Source organism: Phlebotomus papatasi, chromosome 1 (genome assembly GCF_024763615.1).
Source record: "Phlebotomus papatasi isolate M1 chromosome 1, Ppap_2.1, whole genome shotgun sequence".
Taxonomy (NCBI): Eukaryota; Metazoa; Arthropoda; class Insecta; order Diptera; family Psychodidae; genus Phlebotomus; species Phlebotomus papatasi.
Window position 1 is genome coordinate 72,359,839 of NC_077222.1, and position 20,713 is coordinate 72,380,551.

Here is a 20,713-nt window from a genome sequence, read left to right on the forward strand (position 1 = left end):
TAGTGTGTTAAGTCTTTAATGTATATAGAAGCATTTTAATTGCTGATGACACCAAATTTAAATCATAACGCACTCTGGCACTGAGCAAAAAATTGAATCTTCCACAGAGAGTCAGTTGGGTGAATGTCACAGTGGGATGCGCAGAAGCGATTGAGAGTGAGATGAAGATGGTACAACTGGAACAGGAGAAAGGTAGATCAGTCCTGCTTCCCTCTTCATCCAAGGAGCAACGTAAAATCGCGAGGAAAGCTCCAAGTTCAGTTCAGAGGCGACAATTGACTCGTGTGGTTGTCTTTTCCGATATTGTCTCCCAGACGGATACCAAAACTTCGCAAAAATTAGTCTCTCGAGCGTCGCGATTGTGGAAGGTTCATTGAGAAATCTCTCACAGATCACTCCACATCATTAATCACGGATAAAGCTCCGACCTCCTTTATCTCTATTCTGGTGATTTAAGTGACAAAAGTGTGATTGAGGACATTTTCCAACACCAGAGAAAAAGAATTGTAAGTGAAAATGATTAAATATATTAATGGAGCTTTTCCACTTTTATGCACATTTTGCGCTGACCAAAAGTCACTCCCCAAATATTAGTGATATATGTGGGTAGCTGGTGGAAGAGATAATTTTCATTTTAGCCCTTTTCTATTTTAAAAACCACCAACATGATTTATTCAACACAATGATTTGTTAAGCACTCTGACTTATGTCGATATTTCACCCAAGAGAGCAATATAAATTACCAGTCTCAATTGATTCCATACAAGTAAAATCTGTTTACTCTAAGTGAAGAGAATTTACTACTAAGGATATACCAACTAAAGCTTAGTATCAGCATTTCAACTAAAAGGTACAATGAATGTCGCTTCATTCAACCAATGTCGTAACTTCATTTGGGTGACCGAAAGATTTCTCATTAATATGATATAGTGGCACCTAATACCTCTACTATAATTCAATGCAACTTTAAGAAAATTGATTTTTTTAAAACATTGTATTTGAATTTATTAAAATGCTTGTTTGAAGGTTTACTTAAATAATTATGAATTTTGCAGATTTCAATATTAAAGACTTCTGATAAGATTTCAGAAATAGTTCTTTAAATTATTTCGTCCATTCATCCTCTTTTTAGGAATAACTCTTATATTATTTCAAACAGTTCTATTTTATTAATTTATTTTGAATAAAATTACAAAGTGGCATTAAATTTTTATTATTATTTTTTTTAATTTAGTTCTCCGAATTTTCATTTTGATAACGTGATATTAAAAAAGTTCTTTTATGGCAATTATAATGTGGTGTTGTGGCATTAAAGCTTTTCATAAATTAAAACAGTGTATTAGTTTAGAGTTTATAGAAAAAAAATCAACAAAGATGTTATACATAGCATAACTTCAAAATATTTTCAACTAAATTTTGTCCTACTCGGTAGGGGAAAGTACTCTGTACTCTCCATTCGAACGCTCATGGCTTCGAATAATGTGAGTTTTTTCTCGTTTTTCCTAAGAGACTCACACATTTCTATGAAATATTAGTCAGCTTATTATCTTATTATCAATTGTTAATAATTATGTGATAATTATATGTAAGTCTCTTAGGAAAAGTAAGAAAAAAAATTCACATTATTCGAAGGCATGAACGTTCGAAGGGAGAGTACTTTCCCCTAAGGCTTTGTAAAAGTAATTAAAAAAATATATTTTGGAAATATCACTATCTAGATCCGTATATTTTCCGTATCTAAAATTGTAATTTTGTTGATCTCAAAAAGAACTAAGACTTACTTATGAGTATAAAGTATTAAACTAAGAATACAATTAGCTCTACTCTATTTTTCGATTTTACCAAATTATCTCATACGAAATGAAGTTTTTCGAAACTGTTAAAGTTTTATTATTGCAATATTTTTTAAATAGCTATACTCGGAAGATATGTTTTCTTGTTTTCTTCGGAGAAGCTCTTCACAGAATACTTGTAACTTGAAATATCAATATCTATTTCAATAAACATTTAGTGTGCTGAAAGAAAATTAGAAAAATAGTGAAATTGTCGAAATTGTCAATAAAATCCACAAAGTGAGCAATTGTGGTATCAGATTTTTATTTTGCAAGTAACTTATTGAAGAATATGGATAATTTACTAAGAAGTTCTTTATTCTGAGATGGTAAAATTTTTATTTTCAGCACTAAATAAGGTATTTTTTATTCGAAATTATTTTGCATTATCATCTTTCAATGGGACTCTAATATAAAAGAATTTTTTTAGTCAAATAAAACGGAATCTTTTGCACCTTCAAAATTCAAAAAATCGAGTAATGACTTGTCTGCTTCGAAATTTGATTTGAAATAATTTAAAATGAATTGAAGTAAATGATTTGACATATAAAAGAAATAAAAAGATTTTTTTTAGAGAAATGTTTTTCTACGGCCATCTAAAGTTATGTTTTCTCTAAAAATCAGAAACAATTTTTTTCTGATCCCCAATTAAAGATTTCTCGTTTTCAAAGGGTTACTTGATCTTTTACTATAAATGGATCTTATAGAGAAATAATAGAGAATTCTTTTTTCTAATAGAGAATTCTTTTGCTTTCTTGGCATCCAAATCACTCTACAAGGCTTCATTAAAGCTTTTCCGTCACCCTTATACAGGCTTCAGACCTAAGGCTTAGCATATAGCTTAACTGCTCTAATTTCTTATCAGTCAAGATTTTTGGAAAGAAAATAAATTAGGATTAGATTATTCGATGCAAATGATCTTTTAGATTCAAGACTCTTTTAGACTCTTTTGAGACCTTCAAGAACATGGCTAAACCCGCTAAATCTCTAGTCTGAAGACCGTATTAGGGCCTTGACAGACCTTTGGATTAGCCAAGAGATGGCTTAGCGTAGTTATAGTAGAAATAATGGTTAAACTATATTTCCATCATTTTCCACTAAGTCGTCTCTCGGCTTAAGTTGTAAGTGTGTCTAGGGCATAAAAGTTTTAATAAGTCATTCATGATATGACACATGTTTTTTAAGGGTCAATAGATATTCCTTTCACCCATTTTTAGTTGAATTTATGACTTTTTTTCAAATTTTAACAGGAATAAGAATAAGATTTGACATTCAAAATATTTGAAATCTAAAATCCAGTTCTATAGAAAAAATCTATTAAATTTAGAAACTAAATTTAAATTTCGTTAAAATAAATTTAAAAAAAAAATAAAAAAACATTACTTACGACATTTGCTAATCCAAGTATTTATATCACACTGGAGTTGAAAATATCCTCTTAAACTTTACAATTCTCTTATAATCCCTTCAAAATGGAATGAAAAGCATCAGCATTATGAGCTTTGCCACGTGTGCAAAAAATTGAAAAATCCTCACAGATTTGTGTGCTTTGAATGTTAGAGTTTAATCGAAAATGGCAATCCTCAAAATTACGGAAGAAACTTATTTGCGAGATTATATTTAAAATTATTCGGAAAAATCTATTGAGTTTTGTATATTATTTATAAAGTTTCTGTGCATTACGAAATTCTAAAAGCTCCAACCAACTCGTGTGAATCAAAGACTTCACCTTTTACCTGGATTAACCTTCAGATGTATATAAACTTGTGAATTTTTCACAGAAGAATAATCCTTTGGATTTGATAACATCGTGCTACGTGCTTCACGTGCAATATCCGATCTCGCAGATTCTCATATGGTTCTTCAGCTATATAACCCAAATATATAGACTGACTTGGCGAGGAAATTTCCGTTTACTAAAACTTGCATGATAATTGTTAAGTGTTCTTCTCACTTTCGCTGATTTTATAATGCCCACTTGATTGCCAGGTATGGTAGTAAATTATTATTATTTAATAGCCCGCGTAATTAGTATGTCTATGGTGTCTTTAAATGATGAAAAATTTCATATTGGGTGTACCTGACCTATATATTTGGTTAGATCAGAAGAAGACTTGCAAATGTGCAAAAATTAAATTAAATAAAATGGCAACAGTGGAAATTCAATGAATTTTGAATGCCATTTATTTATAAATCATCGTGTTCCGGCAAATATTATTGCAATATCATTTATGAATAACAATTACTTCAATTATAGTTTATTTTTAAATATTGTGTTATGCTGAGTTGACGTACATGGTGTTCAATATCCATCTTCATTTGGTAAAAACGCTGTAAAAAAAATTGAAATGGCACGTGACCAGCTTTAACCAATTGTCACGGAAGATTTTCACTTTAATCAACAGAATAACTTATATAGGACTTTTAAAGAATACACCTAGCCCTCAGTGAAATCATAATTATAAGGATGGGTAATTGAAGGTCAGTTGATTTCCACAAATAAAACTCAAACTTCTCACAATTCCTGATTTCTCTACGCAATTGCTCTGTATACAATAAAGTCTTATGAAAAATTGTTCAAGCTCACACACAATCTCCTATCTAGGACAATTTTTCTGCAATTACGATCCCTGAACTCTTAAAGACCAACGTTTCTCTCTCTACTCCATTATTAAAATTTTAATCAATCTATTAACAATACACAAGCAACCTTTTCCATTAATGAATGCACATCTAAATTACCGCAAGTGAAATTTCACCACAATTACTACCATGTGGGATTTGAAACATTTTTGTAATTAACTTAAAATTGCTTAAAACACCCCTTAATGAAAAATTCAGAATTCTCCTCTTCTGCAACAAAATAATCCCAGAAGTGTTTTCGTTGAATAGAAAAATAATGAAAAAGCTACTTATACAAATTTGAGAAGAAAATAATTATTTCCAAAAAATTTGAATCATGAAATACTTCTATATACGATAAAAGTAAACCAAAAATAATGTATATAAAAAAATATAATGCATGTAAAAATGTATAAAAAATAATGTATATAAAAATAATGTATAGGGGAAACTGGGGCACCACCAAACAGGGGTACCACCAAACACTGCGATTTTTTCAATAGGTATAAGACTTCAGAGAATGAGACTTACATGAAATCATAGATACTATAGGGATGCTTGTCCAGAGAAAGAATGATCCACATAATTCAAGTAGTTCAGATATAAGAATCTTTTTTCGCAAAATTGTGAGATTTTGATAATTTTAGTCATTTATATATCTACCTGGAAAATAAAACTGAAATAAGTTACATCAAATTTCACTACACCAGTACTTTCCTACATGTTTCGGGATAATATTTATGTATCTACTAAAGAAATTAATGTTCACATTTTTTTAAAAGAATATAAAATCCATCACAAAACAGAGTTTGGGGCACCAACAAACAGGCAAATTTCTCACAATTGCAGATGTCGCGAGCGTAGCTTGAATGGCAAAATTTTTCCTCTTATCTTTCTTACTCTTCATCTCCCTCTTTGTTTGATTTCAGAAATTTATATCCATTCATGGGATTTTCATTCAAGACTCAAGAGAAATATAGTTTCAAGAACCCAATTTTGCATTAAATGATTCTTAATGATTCTTAAGTGATTTTAATCAAGGATTGACGAATGATTTCTCGATTTTATTACAAATAATAAGAAGAGCGCGCAAAATTTCAACTTTAGGTATAGTGTTTGCCACGATTTTAGTGGCGCTGCTTTCCAGTCAGAAGTCGAATGATGTCAAAATGATGAAAAATCTATTGACAAATATGTTCGGTGTGCAGTGCTTTAGTTTTTTGCTATTTTGGTCACTAATTCTAAATTTTGCAGTGCTTTTCTGAGAATTATTTACATTTTCAATACATTCTTTATAATTAGGAATTGTGGTGAATGCCCAAAATAACTTCAATGGGTGAGAAAATGAGGTGTTTTTTGGTGCCCCAGAAAGTGTTTATTGGTACCCCGGGTGGTTGGAAAAAAGCGAAAAATGCATGGTGATACAATTTTCCTTTTTACGGAAAATTGAAGTGCTTCACGTAATCCTTGTATACATTAATATGCAGCCTATACCCAAGAGTATAACATGGGGTAAGCAACATTTTTCAAAAATTCACAGTTTTCTTAGGAAATTCAGTCAAAATCGCATCTTTCAAAAGTGTTTGGTGGTACCCCAGTTTCCCCTACATTATTTTGGCATATAATGCTACTTGCATATAATATTAAAATAAATTAATTTCATTAAAACCAAAACTCAGTTAAAACTGATAGGGGAGAGTAGATCACATCAGGGTAGTTTCAATGCTGAATTAGCTCATTAAGCTGAATTAGACTAATTAAAACCTAATTTGCCAAATGTTTATGAATTGTATTGAGCCTAACAAAGTACAGCCTATTTTATGCTCGAACTCCATAGACAGAGCGTTGTATCATTGAGAAAAAAAGAGTGTGAGATTAACTGTTTTTCCTCGTAACTTTAACACTTCTTAGGTTTCAAAATATATCAACATTTTTTAATGTTAATTTTACACCTTTTGAAGTGTATAATTAACATGAAAAAGGGTAACTTTAACCCATAATACACCTAAAAAGAATAATATTTACACCGATTTCGGATCAATAATGCAGGGTAAAATTAACATTTCCGGAATGTTATTTTAACTTTTCCAGTTATCACATTGATAAGGATCCCTCGATTTTTTCACCTCCCAAAATTTCCACCTTCCAACCTTTCCAAGCCCCTCCCCCTAAAGGACCCCTTTTCTCAACGTGTCTCCGCGTTGCGGAAGATTTCTGAGAAATGATATCACGCTTTGTCCGTCCGCCCGCTTGTCTGTCTGATCCGTCAAGCTGTTGCCAACTTTAGAGGCCAAACAGTTATAAACAGAGACTTGGGATCTTCCGAGAACCCCCCCCCCCAATTAATCAACCCAATGATCGTTAACATACCCCTCATTTTCACCCAACCACACTCCTTCTCTCCATAACCATGTTTTATGAGATTGCTCTAAAACGCGTCGTGTGATTTTTTTCATTTTGAATAGATTTTATATGTTGTCTAGACCTCTAGACCGATATTTCGTTTTTAAGAGTGAAAGGTTAAAAAGGCTCTAGAGAACGCATTTATTATCCAAATAGTATCATGTTTGGAATCGTTGGAAAGTTCTTGGAATTTTTGACAAGATTAAACTGGTTCAAATCGGTTATGCACCGATTCATAACCGATAAGTAATTTTCATCAGAAAATCAGTTGTATTAATCCTAAGCTATTTTCCGCGGTCTTTTGAGTGATACAATGTGTTCAATAAATTGGTTGTCAACCGGTAAACGGTAAATGATGCGAAAGTACTTTTGATTTAACAGCATCTAAGTCATTACTTCGCGAGTTCGAGCATTCCGCAAAACTGGAACGCATTGCCACTCCCCTTTGTCCTTGCAAAATTTGAAAATATACAACGCATTTCCCATATATATATTGATTAATTAACTCAAAACTCTATGTTTTTGTAAGTTGTGCGTACCTGAAACTGGGCTCATCCTCTTTTATTATTAAAAAGATATTTAAAAAAAATGAATAATTATCTATTGCTGAAAAGATCACTAATCTTCATCTTTTACTTTGTGCGATACACGAATGACCAAAAATAATTTACTCAGTCGCTGCAGTGCAGCAGAGTGTAGGATGTTTCAGACTCAGTTTATAGGTTTCTTTGGGGCAGTTTATGACGAAGCGATTTTTTTCTTGGTTTTATCAAAATTAATGAAATTAAACCACTGCATAATCGTAGACAACATTAGGACAGATGTACACAGTTTTATTTTTCAGTAAAATAGTAATCTTTTTAATTGTTCATTTGTTCCCTTTGTATTCAATAGTAACTATAAAAATTTGAAGAAAAAGGCGAGAAAAGTAGTCTACAAATGACTGATGTTAAACAAGGTGCAGATTGAAAAGTACCAAGAAGACTACAAAGTTCTCAGGATGGTGCATGATGTTGGAAAAACTTCTCCTGGGAAGAATGGTAAAGAGATTTCAAGCGTTAATCCACGAATGGCATTATACCTGAGATAGTACGTTATGCAGGATTGTAGTTTTTATTAGCCAGAAATACCAAATTGTGTCAGAGAAAATCGCAACCCGAATATCCCATTTTTGGCCCACTGTGCTCCGGATTGGGGATGTTAGGACAGGACGACTGATCAAACATTTTTCTTATTTCAAGAAAGATCATTTATTTTCCTAGCTCTATCGAATTATTTTATTAAAGTCAATACATGTGGGCTATATAGATTTCTAAAACAGTTTCTAGGCTATGTGAAATAATTTCTCAAAGTCAAAAAGGTGTCTAAATATCCCTGGTTCCATTAAAGTATAAAATGTAACGATTTTTAACATATCGACGACTCAGAATATAAAACGAATAAGTCGCGAATGGCCAAATTTACAGGACAGCAATTTCAAACTGAGATTTTACATGTTGAGTAGGATTTTTAAGATTTGAAACCCCTATAACTTTGGGAACAATTATCTTTCCGGAAAAATGTTCAAGGGTATGTAGAGGATGTAAAGGAGTACTTGAAAAGCGAAAAAACGAATTTGCAAAAAATCGACTTATTCGATTCATATTCTGACAAGTCGATATAGAAAATTAATTTTTGTTCTATATTTTCTGATCTAACTTGAGAGATAATGACAAGATTTTTAATCTTCTGTTTATTGAGAGATAAAGAGATCACTTGGTAACCTTGGTAACATAAGGGCTTCAAAGCCCATACCCCATTAACCCAGGGAAGGGATAGAATTTATATGAGTAACAAAACCGACTGCATATTTAGCAGATAAATTGTGAAACGTTTCTGACAAAATTATAAAATTGATTCGAATTAATAAGTTGATATCGATAATTGGTTACTGATACTAAACGGGTTATACTAATAATTATTCAGATTTTAATTTTAGTTTGCGTAGGTTAATAAATCTGTTTATAATGTTCCAACTTTTTAAGTTAAGTGCTCAAATATATTTCATACGAATTGCCATAAATAAAACGATAAAACTTTATACAAAGATACAACTAAGTATTAGACTTATAAATGCAAGCATTCAGAGAAGTATTTTTGAGCTTTTTATCCTTTAAGTTTTATATCTTGGACAATCTTATGTCTTATGAAAATGTATAAGTATTTATTAATACATAAATAGGAAAGTTTTAGAAAATAATCTTATAATAAACAGTAAGAAATAATTAAAATTTCCTATTTAAACAAATTGAAAATAACTATAACCTCTCTCTTTGAATTCGTGCAGTAAAATGAATAAGTTATTATGAAAATAGCTATTCAATTCGAAATACATCCACATTCTGTAACTAATTGCAATCGAAAATTGAAAAACATTCTTATAATTTTGAATATCAAGATTCAGACAATTCCATATAGCCAACCAAATTATTGCTCTTTGGAAGGTGTATCCGAAGCAAAGCAGAAAATTTTCTCATTTTCACCAATTTGCGAGTACGGTTGCCGGTCCTTTGAATGAAGCTAACCGAGAAATTTCAATTAGTGAATTGCTGCTGAATATTCAAGAGAGCTTTCTTTGCCACTTTCAATATTATAACCATCAACTGTGTTCCGTAGGAAGGTAGGCTATTGTATTTGTTTGTACTAATTGAATATTGAAAGAATTTGTTGACGGAAAAATATTTCTATGAAATAAATAAACATAAATTGGGCAAAAAGCACTAAAAGTTCTATTCACTAACCTATAACTTAATTTTTGTTAGGCCTTTGGAAATTCTAATGAATATTTATAGGGGAGACCGGGGTACAATTGAGACACTCAGGGCAGAAGTATACTATTTTCGATAGCGACTTCTCAAGGGGTCTACACCAAAACCTAGAGAACAGAACGGGTTCAAAATTAGCCTCGTTTGCTGGCTAAAAGTACCCCAGTCTCCCCTACTCTGAAAACAGTGAATTTTACGTATTAATACTTATAAAACATAATTAAAATATATAGAGTAAGCTTATAATAACTTTGAGCAATTCCAGCAATTATGAAAAAAAAGCTTCTTTTTTAATGTTTTCGGTGTTTGCACTAATTTAATGGGATTATTCCCAAAATTACCAAGAAATAAATTTTTCAATGTAAATTCAAGCATAAACAGTTTAAAACCGTTTGAAATGTTTTTTGAAGTGATCAAATTTAAATGGTATTAATTCAAACTTTTCCTTTGATTTTGACTTTTATAAAGACAAGGGAGGAATGAATACTCACCCCAACTCAGTCATTAAAATTCATAAATTTATGTAAAAATTTGAATTCCTTATTGTGATTAATATGGAATAAAGATAACTTAAATTATGTGCATAATAAATGCTCTTTCATTGTGTTATATAATATATTGGAATAATAAAAAGTTTCTTTATTATTTTTTTGTGCATGTTATGTCTCAATACTTCAAAATTAATACATCGATTAAAAATCGAAATTTTCTGAAGAAAAACATTAAGAAACTTAGTAGAACCGTGTATAAATATAATTAATCAGTAATACCATAAAGAAAAATAACTAATTAAATCAGTAAAAGAGTCGTAAACAAACTTAAAGTACAAAATATAGCAATATTATATCTTCATAGAAAATGTAACATGAGACAAATAAAAAAGAATAACAGGAAATTTACACAAATTATATAGAGAACTCTTTTATTGAATTTATACACTGCTAAACTTTACTTTCAGAAAAGTTTGGACGGAAGCGTAAACTTGTGCATCGTCCATTTATTGTATATTACCTTTCATATGTGTTGAATTTGAATTGGATATAAATTGAGCAAAAGATACGTGAAACATCTAACCCTCGTACATAATATGCAATGTATGTAGATGATCCCTACCTAAGCTTTAAAGTTCTGTATTTTAGTTTAAATGCAGCTTTCTATAGCTTCCTCTATTTATTAGAGTGGTTTTAAATTCACCATTGACAGAGAATTATCCGCACAAGTTAAATACAGAGTCGAAAAAAATTGGCAGAATGCTCGAATTTTTGTTGTTTCGAGTAGAAAGTCAATTTACTACCGCCAATTAATATGTGTGGGCCCTGAGGCACGTACCATAATTGAAAATTACCAACTTTGAAATTTTTTCGAAGCCTCAGTACCCCTCCTAGCTGTACTTAAAATTGTGTAAATTACTGAAAATGTTATTTATTTATTTATTTTTATTAAAATGACTGTGAGTTAGAGGCACCTGTTTCACCGCGTGTAGGTTTTCGGTCATGATAGGCCTAGAGCCTGAGACCTCGGTGTAGATGGGAAAGGATAGGGATAAAAAAGCAAATTTTCTCAAATGATAAACATTGAAAAATAAAGATTTTCGGCTAGATTGAAAAAAACTACTCGGAAATTTCTAAACTTTTATTAGTGGTTCTCTGGAGAGCCTGTTCCGTTAATTCTTAAATAAGTTGTTTCGCTTTTACAAATCAAAACTTTGCAGATTTGCAAATTTTTAGTAGTAGTTTGAGCGAGCTTATAATTCCAATAAAAAAAAATTATAAAATTCTCGATAAGAACTAAAGTCTTAACTAAGTGAAAATATTATTATTATCATGTTTATTGTGGAAATAAATGTTAATAAAGCAGTGAATGTTAAATAAAAAGGTCAATTAAAAATGTTTTGGTTTTTATACTATTTTCTTAGATGCTGGACTTTTTGATAAAACGAATCTAATCTTATATTAACCGTTCAGTTGGAATTAAAACAGTTTAATTTACAAAAAAAAATCATTTTAACATAATGCTATAAAAAAAATAAAAAGAAAGGTTTGCAACAATTCTTTATATTAAAATAAGGAGAAAATAATTCCATAGAGAATAAGCCTTTATTCGATCAATAACTGTTTTTATTATCTTCACCGCTAATTCGAGAAAATTGTTAATAATGAGATACAAAGTTTTAAATGTTCGCCCGAATACTTGCAAAACTTGTAAATCTGCACGGTGTGCTACTTTTCTTTCGTCTCTGTGTCATTGCAAATTACTTCGAATTAGATTCTGAAGTTGTTATGGTACCGTAAGGGTGACTTTGTCCCCTGCGGATGACTTTGACGCCCCCCTGTTCGTAAGCTTTTCTTTATTTCTAAAACTTAAGGATGGTCTTTACCGATCCGATCTACCATGTAATAATCGGTAAAGACCATTCTTAAGTTCTAGAAATAAAGAAAACCTTATGAACAGGAGGTGTCAAAGTCACCCTCACTTACGGTATATTCTTAAATAGTTTATCATCTATCTAACTCAGCAATAAAAAATATTAATTTTTTTGACCTTGTATTAGAGTAAGTTCCATAAGTAATAGAACGCTTGTGTTGTGATATGAGTGTTCCAGTTTCTAATCCACTTTAGATCGCAAAAATGTGGTAGTATTAAAAGTCTTTGAATCACAAACATTATCACCGCACTTGATACCATTGGTCACGTAACTGACCTATTCCTACACTGAGTGAGAGAAATCCGAAAAAGTTAACATTCCGGATATGTCTATTTTACCCTTCAGTATTGATCCGAAATCGGTGTAAATATTATGCTTCTTAGGTATATTAGGGGTTAAAGTTACTCTTTTTAATGTTATTTTACCCTTAAAGAGGTGTAAAATTAACATTAAAAAATGTTGATATATTTTTACACCTAAAAAGTGTTACAGTTATGAGGAGAAAAAGTTAATCGCACCCTCTTTTTTTCTCAGTAAGAATAAATAATAATGCATGCTTATAAAAATCTCCTTTGCAAAATAGCCTAAATCTCCTATGAAATATTGAGCTGTAGTAATTATCATCAATACATTATATAATATTAAATTCCACTATTATAAGATCAAAATTAAATAATGAAGTAAAAAATGAAATTCTTTGTTTTACGAAACTTCATATTTGCAAAAACTACTTAGTAAAATACAGAAATGTGTGAAACTGAATTATGTAGATGCTGTAGATGACTCAAAATCCAGAGATTGTTTACAATTTACTCTCACTCTTTAGAATAATAAAAAAAGAATGTCTAGAGCATCATGATTTGTAGATTTCTGCAGTGCTCGGCTTGGTAAATCGTAAAATCTCATAAACAACAAAATAGAATTTAATGAAAATCTATCTGTGACAGGAATTTCCACTGCATTTAATGAAGAAATAGTAGATAGTGAGCGATTTTCTATGATAAAACTTTTTTAGTTGGATGCATTAGGACATAAAGTGATGCTCAACTGCACTTTATATAATGCTAAATGTTAAAGGTCACAGACCAATTTATTTTTTGCAATCAAGCACATGAAGCAACAATTTTCCTATATAATACTTATGTTCATCCTGAATGAATAGTTTTACAAGTTATATATTTGGAAAAGAGAACGGTGCTAAATAAACACTTTATGTATTAGTTTACTTATGAATAGCTCCACTATAATTTATTTGTTTTGTCTCCCTTCCTTAACTGGTGGGAGTTTCCGTAAGAATTTTTCCTTTGTGGAGGTCCTTCTTACCAGCCTAATATGAAAGATCCTACTTGAGTGAATGAAAATGGCAATCTCAAATATTGACACTACACTGTGACTAGCCATGGAAATATATCATTATATTTTGTGTTTCCCTCCAAGGATGTCTCCTCTCGCCATAAGAAGTCTCTAAGAAGAGGAATAAGGCGCAATTGGATAGTCTTGGAGCAGAATAAAAAAAATAATGGAAATTATTGTCGCTTGACACGCAATTTTACTTCACTTTTATCGTAAAACCAGGAGAAATATTGCGAGACAAAATGTATTATTTCTTAATTACTCTAATACTTCCATATCCGTCTTCTTTTAGTGTCCTTTTCTGTTTAGAAGGTGGAGGGTAGTTAAGTATCACCACCTCCATTTTCATCATTTATTGGGAAGCTGGCCTGTGTTATTTATCAATTTTATTGACTATAAAATTCTGCCATAATTAATTCGTGTCCATTTCCATGCTTTAGGCCTAAGCTTTTTTTCACCATTTAACTGTCCTTTCTCTTTAAAGACAATTTTTTTGTATACCCTCGTCACACGTCAAATAATAAAATTTGCATTATTCTGTGTTGGATTGAAAAGCTTTTGATGGAGGTTTCGCTGTACATAGACATAAACATATTACGAATAAAGAATATTCTATTCATAAATATAATTGCTCGAAAACAGGAAGAAACAAAGAGGAATATTAAAAGCCCTGGGATTTATAGCTCTACCACTTTACATAGAGTTAAATTTATTGATAAATTTACGATTTCAAAGTTTTAAAAAAAAGTTTAAGAGTTTTAGTCTATATAGGGGAAGTCTGTTGTGCTTCGCATACACTCTGCCTTCGAACACTGGATATTTTTCCCATATTCCTTTAATAAATTTGACCTAGTTATTTTGAGAAGATGTGTGACTTAATACATTAAAATATGTTGCATGAGTTAAACTCATTAAAAGAATATCTGAAAATATATGAAGTGTTCGGAGCCAGAGTGTGTGCGAAGCACACACTCTATATATACACTATATCGCTTTGGCCGCTTGGAGATATTGATTTATGGTTTTCGATTCGATAATCCCTTCCCCAGGTATATTTATCATACTTATAAAGTAAATTTACATTGAAATTCAGATAAAAAGTAATGTTCACTGAGAGAAATCCAAAAAAGTCAAAATAACATTCCGGAAATGTTAATTTTACCCTGCAGTATTGATCCGAAATCGGTGTAACTATTACCCTTTTTAGGTGTATTGGGGGTTAAAGTTACCCTTTTTCATGTTAATTTTACCCTTAAAGAGGTGTAAAATTAACATTAAAAAATGTTGATATATTTTGACACCTAAAAAGTGTTAAAGTTATGACGAAAAAAAGTCAATCGCACCCTCTTTTTTTTCTCAGTGTTGCAAACATAGAATATATTGAATTCAAGAAATTAATAAACTAACCCCTTTCTGATATTTCTACCTTAATGCAATTATCAGTGAATTCGAAGAAATGTTAATATAATTGAATTAGATTGAGTGCTCTCTTACAATTTACTTTGACCCAAAAGTATATCATGTCTTCTAACTTTATCTTATTTTGCCATACCAATGAGAGAAAGTGTCTTTGAAGATACATTTTATGGTTATCATGTGCTTCTTTGCAAACGTGGCTGTTCGTCTAATTCCTAATGAAGCTATTCAATCATCATTAGGGAACTTCTCAGCAAAGCCAAAGAGACGTATTGATATATAAATTTTCCCCATGGGACGAATGCTTAAGAACTTCGTCGTTGACGCTCATGTGTCGTACTGAAGGTGTGGGAGAGGGTAAATTAATGAATAAGGGAAATTGGAGCAAAAGAATCCAATGCACAATCTGTGCAATCTCTCAACACCACTGTCACCAATTACGGAGGCTATTGCGGTGGCATTATTTTCCACTCTTCATACATATCGCCTTTCTTTCTTTAGAAAAACTATGCAACCCCCACGACTTACCCCATGAAGCTGTGTCTTTTTCAGAAAATATATAACCCCTTGCATAATAAGGGAAGAAAATTAAATGTAAATCCTATTCGTTGACTTTCAAGAGATATTCACTTCAAATAAATTGCAACTTCAATGGTTCTCTTGATGGTACGATGAATCTGAATTATAAAACCAGCCTGACCACAAAATGCTCATTAATTCCACTCATTGAACAACAACATTGGTGGATTTTCCAATGAAACCATAATGTGTCAATACAATTCTCCAATAATCTTCTTCCTAAAATCAACATAAATCTTTCAACACTTCCGCTGAAAACCAAATTAATATTGGAAAATTCTCCAAACTTCTATTATTGCCCATTATCCATCACTTAAATATAATAAATTATGCACAGAATTTATAGAAATTCATTCTTCTTAACTCAATTGATTTTTCAAAATGAAGATGAATTTTCTGATATTTTCACAACTGATAATTTATTCAGCAACATAAGTCTCAATTAAATTGAGTTTAAAAGCTTAATTGTTTATAATACATTACTTATGAGATAAGGAAAATTGCAAGCAGATACAATATCCTAACAAATTAAATATTAGTAGAAAAATAACTTAATTTATTACATTGCATGACAACTTTTCTTTTATTTTTAATTTTGGAAAATCCTTCTTGAATTAATGTATTCTGTCTATTTCTTTACCATCACTGAGAGAAATCCGAAAAAGTCAAAATAACATTCCGGAAATGTTAATTTTACCCTGCAGTATTGATCCGAAATCAGTGTAAATATTACCCATTTTAGGTGTATTGGGGGTTAAAGTTAACCTTTTTCATAGTTATTTTACCCTTAAAAAGGTGTAAAATTAACATAAAAAAATGTTGATATATTTTTACACCTAAAAAAGTGTTAAAGTTATGAGGAAAAAAAGTTAATCGCACCCTCTTTTTTTTCTCAGTGATAATTCAACAAATGATACTTCAACAAATGACTTTCGGTGTGTATCTCTGCTTAATTTATTGAAAATTTCTACATAGTTGTCCACCCTGTCCACCTTTTTACTTTACATTATTATATGAGTTGATTTAGTGGGGTTCTAGATGCTTGGTGATGTTCTTAATCCTTTTCAAATTATATTTATATTTGAATTTTTGGACATTAAAGTCAAAATTGTATTGAATTAATTATAGGGATATGTCTTGGAAAATACGCTTTATAATTTATCCATCTATTATATTTCATTTGCGTGGTCCGCATAGAGTCGCAAACTCAAGTTATTTAGTAATATTTTTACATCACATCATGACCACAACTTTCTGATGTTTCTGACTAATCTCAGAGATCCTCACTAAAGTCCTTCCAAGCCACCAAATACCCTGCTGAAGCTTAGTCTTTAGACGATAAAAGCTCTGCATTTACTCTCATGAGGTAACTTAAATAAGACCGTAAGATACTTCAACGCAACTACTTCAGCGGTATTTCATTACACAGAATACATACTTTGCTTTAAATGAGACAGCAAGAGACTAGCATTATACCATTATACCTATGATTTACTTATACGTGAATTTTCATCTTTCCATTTATAAAAATCTTTCTAGCGCACTTCGTAGAGTTTGCTTTAAAATTTATTTCAAAAATCCCAGGATCATTTGCCAAGATAAAATATTCTAATCTGGGGATATGCAATTTTAAATATTACCTTTTGAAACACAATCGATACTACAACATAATTATAAAATAAGACCTTTTATGCCTTTATTTTTAATGAAAAGTTTTTGAATAGAAATCTGGTATATTAAAGCAAAATAATCACAAAAGTTCTGAATTTAATAAAGTCCTACAAAATTAAATAAGTTTCGGAAGTTCATATGACAGTTCATTATTTGTCCAATTACCGGAACCTTCTGTGGCCTTTTTTTCATGCCACATTTAAACCAGACATCCTCTTTCATCGTAAAAACCTTTACTGCTTTCCTCCAGACACGAAAAAGTTATTCTTTCGTTACAATATACTTCTCTGAAAGCTCTATATACCAGACTATCAGATTACTCTCGTTGTCGGTTAAAAAAAATGGCACATAGGGGAGAACGAGGATGTTACAGGTTAGATACTAAGACAGTCTAACAAGCATCCATTTTATTATTAGTATTAAATAGAGTAATTTAAAATTAAAAATTAATATCAAAGTAATTTTAGTGTTCATAAAAATGATTGTCAAATAATTCTTATTATTTATAACTACATTTACATTCCAAAAAGCCATTGATGATATCTATTACAGTAGACTCTCTCAAATTCGGGCATTTGGGAACGAAATGTCATCGGAAATAGAGAGAAATTCGGGCATCAAACTATTTGAAATGCAACGATGTTTTGTTCATTTGCGGATTCATATTACGTTTAGTTACTCGTAATTATTGTGAATTTCATTAAATCTTCTTAATAATGCAAAATCACATCAAAAATAAGACAAACCGTGGAAAATTTGGGCATATTTGCTTAATTCGATAATCATAGTCAAATTTGAAAAACGTCAACAAACTTTTTTCAAATTTAACTGCCGCCCGAATTAAAAAGTAGCCCGACCTTAAAATAGCCGAATTAGTGAGAGTCTACTGTATGTATAAATAAATCTAATTTTATATTACATATATAATTTTTTTTTTAATTTTAGCAGAAAAGGGAAATAAAGTTTCGTTCTCATTACTTAGATTTCCACTTCACTCAAGTAAATGGATGCTAAAAATATTTTAATTTCGATTGAGATTAAATTTTAAGTATGATGCTGGGGAAATGGAGATCGCCACAGGGTTTAAATGACTCTGGGAGAAATAGAAACTCTTTCCAGATATCAAGACCCCAGAATCGGATTTCAAGCCTCTAACGATCTCCGTTATTTCATTATCATAATTGTCACTAGGTCATTTTTTTGTTAACAACGAAAACAAAAAAGAATTAGTTGAATCTTGAATACAAGGATCCCTGTCTTAAATTCTAATATCAAAAAATCATCTCAAATATCCCCGCTTTCCTCTATTTTTCTAGCTTCTTTTCATCCACTCAATTTTCGTGCCAAATTGTTTCTAACTCATTCACCCTCGACATCACCGCACTTTTCACTCATCTCTATTGGTGACAAATTTTGCGAAGACAGAATCATTCACCCTTTTAGATGGAAGAAAGCAAACTACCAAGAGCGGTTTAAATTGTCTGTTGATCACATATCGTGTAAGCCATACATCGAATGCTACATTGCATTCTATACTAAGTCAAATTCCAAATAACATACTCCCTCCGTCCCGAAAAAAGTTGTACGTTTGCTACTGCATTTTGTATGAAAGAATGTACGACTTTTTTTTTGTGACATAGGGAGTATTTGGCTGATCCAGCTCATGAAAATTTAATTTCAATTTCATAGACAAATAATAATAATCAATACGTTTAGAGACAAAAAGCATTAAAATTGAGCAGTAAAAAAATCAAATTTGGTCAGCAAAATTAAAAACTCTATCCTTTGCCAAAAACTTGCATAAAAATTTCACGTCTTTAAATTTTTAAATGGAGTTATACTGCTCCAATTAAATTTTTACTATCCAAATCAATATATTTACTAGTCACTTAAACAACACCAAAAATCACACGTAAAATAAGTAAGGGAAGGCTTTCAGGGCTCGCACACACACTAACTTCGAACACTACATATTTTTCTCATACTCATCCTTTAATGAAAATCTAACCTAATTTATTCAGGAAATGTGAGACTAAAGACTAGCTATTAAAATGTATTACGATAGATAGACCAGATACATCAAAAGAATATGGGATAAATATGAAGTATTCTATAAATCCTGAAAAAGCGATCCAATCGCCTTCCCCTGTGTAGTAATTTTCTAACTTCAAATGGGATTTTAGAAAAGCAGTCGTTTTGAAATAGAATAGTTCACAGTGGAACACTCGGAATGAAATTTTATCATCGTGAGAACTGCAACAAATGTGGTTCTTAAAACAAATAAATAATGACTCTGTTTGCTTATACATACCCATGTTTTCGTCTGTCTGTTCTATTTGTATTCATAACCTTAGGACTTCAAAGTTGAACTAATATAATTTAACCCTCTAATGACGATAGGAGCACCAATGTTCTATTTTTTTCCTACGGCCTTCTAAAGTTATGTTTTGCTCTAAGAAGTCAGAAAAAGTGATTTTTTTGACCCTAAATTTTTATCCTCTCCTCCTTATAAGGTTAACACTAAAAAAGGAATCATAGGCATATTTCAGTTCATATAGCATTTTTTGAAAATATGAAATAATTTTTAAAAAATTTAAATGATGAACTTTTATATATCAAAACAATATGAGATTTAAAATGATTATAATTTTAAAAATTTGTGTTTGACAGTCTTCATAAAACATAATTATTTTAAACCTAACATCTTTCTGTCTAAGCTATAATACGGACTTCAGGACTAAGGCTTAGCCATATGGCTTAACTTCTCTTATTTCTTATCAGTCGAGATTTTTTTGGGAAAATATGACTTAGGAATGAATATTTTCAAAAAATTTTCTGAAAAATCAATAAAATTGGTTACTATTTTGAAATTTGAAACTTTCGGCAACTGGGCTAAACCCCAGGTCTGAAGCCGGCATAAGGCTTTTTATATTTTTTACAAAAACTGCTGCAAGAGTTTTGAGAAACTTTTTAAATATAAAAATTGAAAATATGATTTATTTGAAATAACCAATTTAACAAGAAAACAAATAGTTTTAAAATTCTCTGACATCTTTAGTAAAAAATGCTTACATTACAGATTTTTTCCTATTTCGCTATTGAACAAGAAATGGGGAAAAATTATAATTTTAGGGAGTTAAACCGAATGATTTGGAAAATTTTTAAAATGATAATATATTGCTCCTTGGAAATTATACACAGACTTTTGCTATAGAGAATTTATTATATTTTCAAATGATAAAAGTTACCAATCCAATTTTTATCCTTTTGCAAAGGATGGATCAAATTAACATGTTCTTTATGATAGGTAAATGTGCATTCAGAGAGTTTGAAATTTGATCCATCCTTTGCAATAGGATCATATTTGGATCAATTTGGTTCTTTTATTTTTAGCAGTGACTCTTTTTGATAGTTTCGATGTTTCTATTAATGCTCAAACTAACAGAAAAGAAATAAATTCAATCTTTCATCTGAATCTGAAAGATGAAATGAAAATGACATGATAAATGAAAATTGAATTTGAAAAATGGCTGAGCTTCAACTGGCCCCTTGTAATTACCTAGGAGAGATATAAAGAGAATTATTAAAATTACAAAAATATTAAGTAA

The 20,713-nt window shown here is 30.7% G+C and overlaps 1 protein-coding gene across 1 annotated transcript in view; it reads left to right on the forward strand.

Moving 5' to 3' along the window:
- Nucleotides 1-219: 219 nt before the first annotated feature.
- The window catches only part of LOC129800736 (soluble guanylate cyclase 88E), a 53,858-nt gene continuing 33,364 nt past the window's right edge, over nt 220-20,713 (forward strand). The window contains exon 1 of the mRNA XM_055845351.1: nt 220-506. The gene's annotated coding sequence lies outside the window, so the exon portion shown is untranslated. The remainder of the gene's footprint in view (nt 507-20,713) is intronic.